Source organism: Triticum dicoccoides, chromosome 1A (assembly GCF_002162155.2).
Source record: "Triticum dicoccoides isolate Atlit2015 ecotype Zavitan chromosome 1A, WEW_v2.0, whole genome shotgun sequence".
Lineage (NCBI taxonomy): Eukaryota > Viridiplantae > Streptophyta > Magnoliopsida > Poales > Poaceae > Triticum > Triticum dicoccoides.
In genome coordinates, this window is record NC_041380.1 from 26,704,067 (window position 1) to 26,712,944 (window position 8,878).

The window sequence follows — 8,878 nt, forward strand, 5'->3', positions numbered from 1 at the left end:
ACGGGGCGGTGGAGGTGGGAGAGAAAGAGAGAGAGAGAGGGGGGTGTGGGGCGCGGCCTCGTTAACGTTACGTGGGGCCTCCCTCTTTGCCGTCCGCCACCCTTTGCCGTCCGCCGTCTTGCTAAAGAGGGGGCCCGTTAGGTTTTTTTTTGCAGCTCGTCAGTGGGGCCCCTCCCTCTTTGCCGTCCGCTAGCCGACGGCAAAGAATCTTTGCCGTCCGCTAGTAGACGGCAAAGAACTGGCTGATGGCAAACTTGGTCTTTGCCATCAGCCAGTTCTTTGCCGTCTGCTTTTTGGAAGCTGATGGCAAAGAGCTTCTTTGCCGTCCGCTAGCGGACGGCAAAGAACTGGCAGATGGCAAACTAGCTGATTCCAGTAGTGTGTCATCCAATGCAATAGATTGATTGGAGCTAGTGCCATCATTTTTCTTTAACTTTTTGGTGCTATTTTGGAGCTCCTCAATGATGGTTTGCCACTTTGTTTTCTCATTCAATTTCAACCAATAATATGACAAAGTGAATGGCTTCTTCTTGGTTTGTTGGTATAAACTCGCCGCCAAAATTGCATGGCTTTGTACTCCAATGCATTTTGGTTCTGGTCAATTACTTACCGTAATTGATACGTCCCAAACGTATCTATTTTTTCGAAACACGTTTGCTCTTGATTTGGACTCTAATTTGCATGATTTGAATGAAACTAACCCGTACTGACGCTGTTTTCAGCAGAATTGCGATGATGTTATTTTTGTACAAAAATAAAAGTTCTCGGATTGAGCTGAAAATTTATGAAGATTATTTTCAGAATATATAAAAAATAACGGCGAAGAGAACTACTGGAGGGGGGCCACCCAGGAGCCACGAGCTTAGGGGGCGCCCACCCCCCAGGGCGCGCTCTATGAGCTCGTGGGCCCCTCGAGCCTCCGTTTGCCCTAATTCCAACGCTATAAGTACCGTCTCGTGGAGAGAAAAATTAGACAGAAAATTACATCGCGTTTTATGATATGGAAAGGGGCTGTTAAACTTTCTTCTTTCTAAAAACTGGAGGCGGCTACTTTCTTGTCTCGGGAGAAAAGAAAAAAAGGAACAAAGGAAACCAAACTAAATCGGGGCTGCTGCCTGGTGGACGATGGGCACCATGCTCAAAAAATCAGCTTTGACAGCAGATGCCGTGTCCAGGGTTCTGGAAAACAACGACCTCCTCATCGACATCCTGCTTCCCCACCGCTGTCGTCCGCGCAGCCGTCGTGTGCAGGCGCTGGCTTGGCTTTGTCTCCGACCGTGAGTTTCTGCGCCATTTTCGCGAGCTCCATCCACCGTGTCTCCTTGGCTTCTACCTTCAATCCTTTATGATGAAGGGTTGGTACCCGCCGGTCCAAGCTTCGTCCCGATGCCACCGCCTCAGCCTCCAGAACTCGTCGACGTCATCCATCGCTCAAGTTTTAGCTTGGAGACCTGCCCGAGCGACATGTCATGGACTGCCGAAACGGCAAAGTCCTAACCTTGCTTTAAAGGCAACATAGGGTGGTGGTTCAAATTTACTTATTTGGTAAGAAGCACTTGCCTGATGTTTCTGTTGCTGGATAGACATGAATTTTCTGAACCACAATTGTCTGTTGTGATACCAATAAAACTTCAGTGGACATATATGTTGTGTTCATGGGACTCTATCTAATGTAAACACCTGGACTGGACGCTACCGCTGAACCTGATGGCTGCTGCAACATTAACCATTCCATCACATGATGTTCTGAATAATTCAATCATCTAATGCCCTGAATAAATCGTTGCTTATTCTGACATCCGTAATGCTGAATAACTCCACCATCCAATGCAACATGAACCATTTGTAATACTGAACCCGATCCAATTGTTCTGAACTTGAACCAATCCCATTGCTGTTAAAACCTGGATTAAATTATTTAGCAATGCATTGTCCAGTCCTTTGTGTATTACTTGCGCGTTATGTGTAGCTCCTGTAATGCAATAATTTACACGCCACTCTGCCTTCAAATATAGGTGTGGTGGTTCAGTAAGGTTTGGGTACCAGCCTGGGCCTGGCTGGTTGTTCATTTCATCCGTTGTTGCAACCGATCTAATCGCCGTCGATCAGTTTGTTACCATGGGAAAAAAAACAGACCAGAAAATCCTGCTATACTGGAGTAGAGTTGTGCACTCCACATGGATAACTGCTTTGGGCAATTATGGTTAACCACAAACAGATAAGAAGAAAATGGAGAATTTTTTAGGAGTATAACTGAAAGAAGCGTTTTGAGAATGCTGAAACGCTGTACTGGGTCGAGGGAATGATGAACTTTGTTGATAAGAGAAGAACTGCAGTTGGAATAGTGATTTTTCATATAACAAGAAACATGCTCATATATGCATCCAGCGGCTGGATGAACCGACACTGCTGGTAGAATTCAATCTTATATGACGGATCCGTCTGACAGGTATTAAACTTCAAATTAAACAATGCTAGGGAGAAAGAGGAAAATTAAGAACACGAGGCAACAGAAAGTCTCGAACAACAAAACAAATATGAAATTATAATTGTTTTTTACCTAATATAATGTCAAATATGTAAGTACAAAAATAGACACCAAAGATGTGGCTCATGCATTTCGTGGGCTGCTGTGCTAGTTTAGGACAAATAAGCATACACCCACGCTCATGAGTCATGACACATTATCGTTACATTCAGACACCCCTATTGGCTGTATAGAAATGAACTCGCGTTTTTTTAACACAAACAGATATACGAGCATAATCAAGTTCACACACAAAGCAGAATCATAGTAGAGCTTGAATGAATGGATGAAGCAATCCTTGCTGACCACATTGTAAGGTTGAAATCAAGGAACCATAGATTCACTCCTGATTAGCATAATTCCCATATTCCATTGGTATCAATGAAGTTTGGATGTGCTTCTATGGCTTGTATCACTTGATCTGGTAGCCTGACACCATCATTGAACACCATTTCCTTCAACTTGGGAAGGTTGTTGATTCCCGACAGAGACACTATCCCGTCGATGAGCCAGGTGATGTTTTCAAGCTTAGGAGCTTCTCCAAGTTCAAAGTTGATGTCGGTGATGCCGCCCCCCTCAACGACAAGATACTTGAGATTTTGGAACCCATTAGTCTGGATTATAAGCTTTCCCTCAGTGTGTAAATTAACATGCTGGAGCCTGAGGCCGCGTAGGTTGGGCAAATCTGCGAGGGATTCCATATCATTGTGGTCTAACGAGGTGTTATGAAGAGTTACCTCAGCAAGTTTGTGGCAGCCTCTTGCGAACAATGGGAGAAGATGCCCATACATCGTGACTCCACTGATGCTCAGGATTTCGAGAAGCTTGGGTGTGTTTTTACAGTGTGCACTGATAGCCGGCTGCAGGTACGTCAGGAGGAGTAGCAGCCTGCCTGGTAGGCGGAGGCTTGATCTCGATCGACAAAGACCGAAGGCACTCATTCAGATCGCTAATCCCTTGGAGTAAGTTCTCAAGTTGAGCTTTCCAATCATAAATGGTCACACCAAGAACCCTTAGTTGCCATAGCTGCCCAATCTCTCTCAGCTCTGTAGCATGATGTTTCGAAGCCTGTACATGGGACAGCACTTCCAGGTCCATCATTTTTCTGACCTTGTGAGGCATCTGGACAGTGGAAAGTGTGCTAGCATCACCACCACCAGTGCCGGTGTGACCAGCCAGCAGACGCTTTAGCTTCAGTAGCATGAGCAGTTTTGTGGCGCAGGCATTCATAGGAGTGTGCCGGATGTCCAACACCTCCAGCTGCTGGAGCATGTTGATCTCCTTCGGCAGCTGAGTGACATCTGTGTTCCTTAGGCTCAGATACTTGAGCAGTATTAATGAGGTGCACACATTCCTGAGCCATCGTTGGTTATCCCTAAGGGATGGACAACCTTCCAGATCCAGGACCTTGACGAGATTTAACTGAGATGATGCTCGGGATGGTTGCTTCAAGAAGTTGAGGATGCTATCCGAGGGACGGAGCCGGATGTTGCTGAGAACGGAGAAGTGGCGAGCCAGGTGCCAAGATAGGCGTGTGTCCAGAATGTGTTCTTTCCTGGCCATCCTGGTGATGAAGTTGTACACTAGTGGATGCAACGTAATGCTCTTGACCTTCCCTGCAGTACCAATGTCGCAAGGACAGAGAAGCCATAGGTCGGCAAGTACCTCAAAACAATGCTCGGCCTGACTGACTGAACTGGGCCAGTCTTGTCTAGTTATCAGTCCTTCCGCAACCCACCGCCCAATTAACCTTGTCCGGTTTATCTTCTCGTCTTTATGGAAGATGGCTAGGTACAGCAAGCAGGTCTTGTATTCCCTAGGCAGATCATTGTACGAGAACTTGATCATCTTGTAGCCATTGGTCTCCACGGATCCTTCAAACACGAGGCTGTTGCTCAATTTGTCCAGTTCTTCTCTGCTCCTCATTGGATTGGCAAACAGAGCATGGATGAACATCTTTATGCAGAACTCATCCACCCTACATTTCTCCAAGATCTCATGGTAGATTTCAGCGCTGTACTTCTCGTCATCATTCACATGCCGATTTGTAAGTTGGAGTGCTGTTTCGCGATAGTATTCAATAGAAGAGTATATGATGGGTTCTGTCCCATAGCAAAACTCGTTGGCCCTCTGCATGTATTTTGTGGTAACTACCACTGCCATTGAACTGCAACCCAAATCTCGCAAGGCCTTTGAAGTCTCATCCCATTTGTAGCCAGAGGCATTGTGGAGAACGACCAGTGTCCTTGTACCCTGCAGATGCTCTCTAACCCTCCCCACGGTTTCTTGAATTAACAGATGCTCTTTGATCCTCTCCAGGACATGTTCAATCATCTCCCTGCAGTCCTCCTCGCCTGCCAACAGCTGGTCTTGGCCTGATTCTCCCATTGATTTATCTAGCTGATGAAGTGACACTGGCAGCAGCAGCTCCGGAGTGATCTGCACATGAATCTTCAACGTGATGTCTTTAATATTTTTCACGATATGATCCTCGCCGGCTTGCTTATTTGTGGCTACTTTTGCCTGTGTGGTGTGCTGCTTGGGAAGCAGCTCCTGTAGGATGGCTATGTATTGGCGATGCTCAACACCAATCCTGCAGGAACTCGATTCACCCGTTGATTCCAGATACCTTTTCATCTTATCCACTGTCTCGTCAAGGATCTTTTCCTGGGTTTGACTTTGATCCTCACCGGCAGTTGCATCCTGGAGCAGCACCCCCAAGATGCCACAGAGTACTGCTAAGGGTTCAACCGGGTAACCTTTATTACCAGCTTTCTCCAGGTACTCTTCGATCTTCTCCTCGATTTTCCTAATCTTCTTGTCGATAGCTTCCTCACCAAATTCTTCGACGGATTTGTTGGATTCCTCTTCAAGGTTCTCCAAGATATCATCAAGAAAATCCCAGGGTTCTTTCAGGCAAGACCAGTCATATAGAGAGAAGATGTGGTCGAATTTTTCCTTAACGGCAACATGAGATAAAGCTTCATTTGGTATTTCGTTTCCATCCTCTTCATCTGGTGCTGCAATGGCAATGGCTTGGAATGGACCATCCTCTTGTTGTTGTTCAAGCCAGCGGACTAGCTTTTCAGTGCACTTGTCAGAAATGCGAGGCTCGGAAAAGGCTTGCTCCCTTCGTGGATCATCACTTATCATCCGGTAGTAGTCTTCTTCGAAGTCATGGTCTCCTTCGGCTACAACTGCCCTAGTAGCTTGGAACAATGTTGATGACGACGACGCCTCCATCAGCTTTTGGTCGAAGTCCAGCTTCGCCGGGACCTCAACGCCGTACCTGAGCCGCCGCTCCCCAACATCACGAGCCCGGGCTTTGAGGTCGCGCAGCTGGGTGGCTGCGAGGTGCTGAGCGAGCGTCTTCTTCACAAACCAAGGCACCCACCACACGTAACCCAGCAGTATTCCTCTGGCACGGTAGACTGCCGGATTGCCGCGCCGTAGGTAGACATCGATGCAGTTGCTGCAGTCATGAGCGAGGTCGCGGACCTGCTTCATCCACGTGCGGACCTGCTCGTCGTGCTCCCCGCTGCGAGGCGTCTTCCTGGCGAGGTGCAGGAGGAAGCTGTTCATGCTCTCCATCTCCTCTTTGATGAACTGCACATCGCCACGGACGCCGCCTAGTAACTTAGCCTCGTCATGGATGACGCCAAGCAGCGAGCGGACGGCGCCCCCGGCGAGCTCAGCCATCACTGGAACTCAACTCGATCGGAGAGTCTCCACCGGTGCGACCGTGATTATGCGCTGGCTTATCTTAGCATGGCGCATGCGCATATGTGGATCATGGATACCATACCTGACAGGATGCAGTGGGTGAGACACAAATTAATAGGATTCTTGTGATGTGGTGGACACAAAAATGAGCTAGCAAGTCTACATCAGTCTGATATATACCACTCCAGCTGCAGTTTTTTATCATCACAATACTTCATTACGTTGCATCAAGCAGAGCTTAAGAAAGTGTTAGGGAAGTCAAGCACTTTCATACCTTAGGTGGAAGTCAAGCGCTACAGCAAATTAATGCACATTGGAGACCTTCTCAAGAGCAGCTTTGCGTGGCCTTGAGGTCCATGACCCCCTTCTTAACAGTATCCTTCTCCCTCTGCTTCGAGGTTGTACTCCTTGAGGAGCAGCTCGCTCAGCTCGGGGAGGACCGGATGCCCAAGCCCAACGCCCCCCCTCTCTCTTTCTCTCAGTCTCTCAGGCCGGCCTGCTCGATAGATTCTTGTTTCTGATTTGCCTCTTCCACCTGTATATCACGGTGCAGTTAAGAGTAGCATTATCAGAGCAGCAGCCAGGGATCTGGAGAAGAAGATGGATGTAAAAATTAAGGAAATTACCCGGGAAATGAGGCAGCAGAATGATCCACCAACACCGATCCAAATGGCAGACTAGCTAAGGAAGAACAGCAAGAAGAAGAAGTATGCAGGAGAGGCTTAAGAATTGGGTGCAAGGAAAATGTAGTTACTCACTCCACCAGTGAGGAGTCAAGCGCTGCAGGAAATTTAATGCTCAGTGAGCCTTAAGTTTTCACAGACTCAGACTATGCTCCACCCTCAGCCAACATTAATCAGACCATATGATACACACAGTTACACACTGTGCATCAATGTTCTGGTCCATCACATTAACTACACTTTCTGTGTCTATATAGGACAGATGATGGTCATACAGCCGATTTTTTATTTATTTTCTATTATCAGGAATTATTCGTGCCATTTCGAGAAAATATGTTTAGAGGAAGATTTGCATGAGAAAACTGAGACAAAATAAAATATAATCATACTTCACAGAGGGGGTGTAAGTGCAGGTAGATGAACAACACCATAGGTTTAACCGCAAATTAATCAAATCCTTTTAGAGCCGGTACTCAATCAAATCAAATGTTCCAAGTGAGAAAAATCCAAGTTAGGGAGCTAGGAAGGCAGGAGGAAAGCAGTCTCTGCCGTTCACCCTGCGCAGTGAGTCCGGGCAGGCATGAGGAAAGGAGTGGATGAGAGTCTGTGCCGTTCACACTGCGCAGTGAGTCCGGGCATGCAGCATGTGCCTACACAGTAGGAGTAGTACGGGACACGAATTGAAGGGAGAACGAATTAAATGCATGGACCAGGCCGGAGGAGGATTCTTTGAGCTTATTTCAACTACGAGGGGTTAAAGTAATTTCGAATGTGATAATCCGATAAAATTTCAGATGTTGAGTTAAACATACACTAATATGGAAGGTCATTCATTAGGAGGTAAAAGAAAATACCTCTTCTGTTCTCTCGTGCAGTGAACATGATATGACGGGGTTGCACGTTCTGACAAGTTCCAAAGTTGCACATACGGATTATACTACGTACCAATTTTTAATCAGGATGAATATGCATGACATTCTAGTCAAGTCTTTCCACAAGATTTGCATGTCAGACTTGACCAGCGGATCCAAGGCTAACTAAGCTAGGTGTCAATTAATTAGAATTGCAACTAATTAAGAGAGAAATCAAGCAAGCAAGCATGCCACAGGAATTGGCTAGAGGAATTAATGGAACCACAGAGTATGCTTGGTCAGTGTCATCTAAACATGTCCATACTTGAACAGCCTAGCTTTACTAATTCTGGCATTGGATAATTCATCAACCAATTGGAGGTTGTTTCAGGCTTGCCGCAGGACCACCAATCCGATCCATCAGGAGTGTCGCCATGTAAGAAGGCATTTCAGCAAACAGGACATGTGCGTGAGAAGAAAAGCACCGTGCGAAGAAGACAAGGGAAGTGTACCAGTCGGTTCGGAGAAGGGGGTGAAGAGGCAGCCACCAGCGTTCAAGAGGCACTCCACCGTCGCCGGCCCGAGGTCGGCGGCGGGCGTCGCCGCGACGGAGGTGGAAGGCGACCGCGCGGGAGTCCTCCCATGGAAATGAAGAGCAGAGGTCGACGTTCGCGCCGCGTGGGGATTGAGCTTGGGTGGGCTGTCGGCCTGTCGCCGAGCCGCGGTGGGGAAGAGAGTGCTTCACTTCCTCAGCCCAGTCTCGTTTGCATCCGCCCTGAATCAAAAATCAAAATAAATACTAGGAAATTTTAAAATTCAATGCATGGTAGACAATTTTCGGATCATTTGGACATCTGAACAGCTCTTGACAAAAAAAGACAAATTTGAAGTTTATAAAAAAGTTCATTGTTCATGTATTATTCTGACCCGATTTGTCCCTTTGCTAAGAGCTCCTACGTCTAAATGATCTGAAAATTAAAGCGGACCTCATGCAGCAAATAATATATCATGCAATTTTTTTTGAAATTTTTAGAATTATCTGAGTTTTTTGTGAATTATTTTTTGACTAGATGCAGATGAGTCTGGGCACCGAA

The 8,878-nt window shown here is 46.8% G+C and overlaps 1 pseudogene; it reads right to left on the reverse strand.

The window, feature by feature from the left end:
* Positions 1-2,536: 2,536 nt before the first annotated feature.
* On the reverse strand, positions 2,537-8,328 carry LOC119360553 (annotated as a pseudogene).
* Between the last annotated feature and the right edge of the window lie 550 nt (positions 8,329-8,878).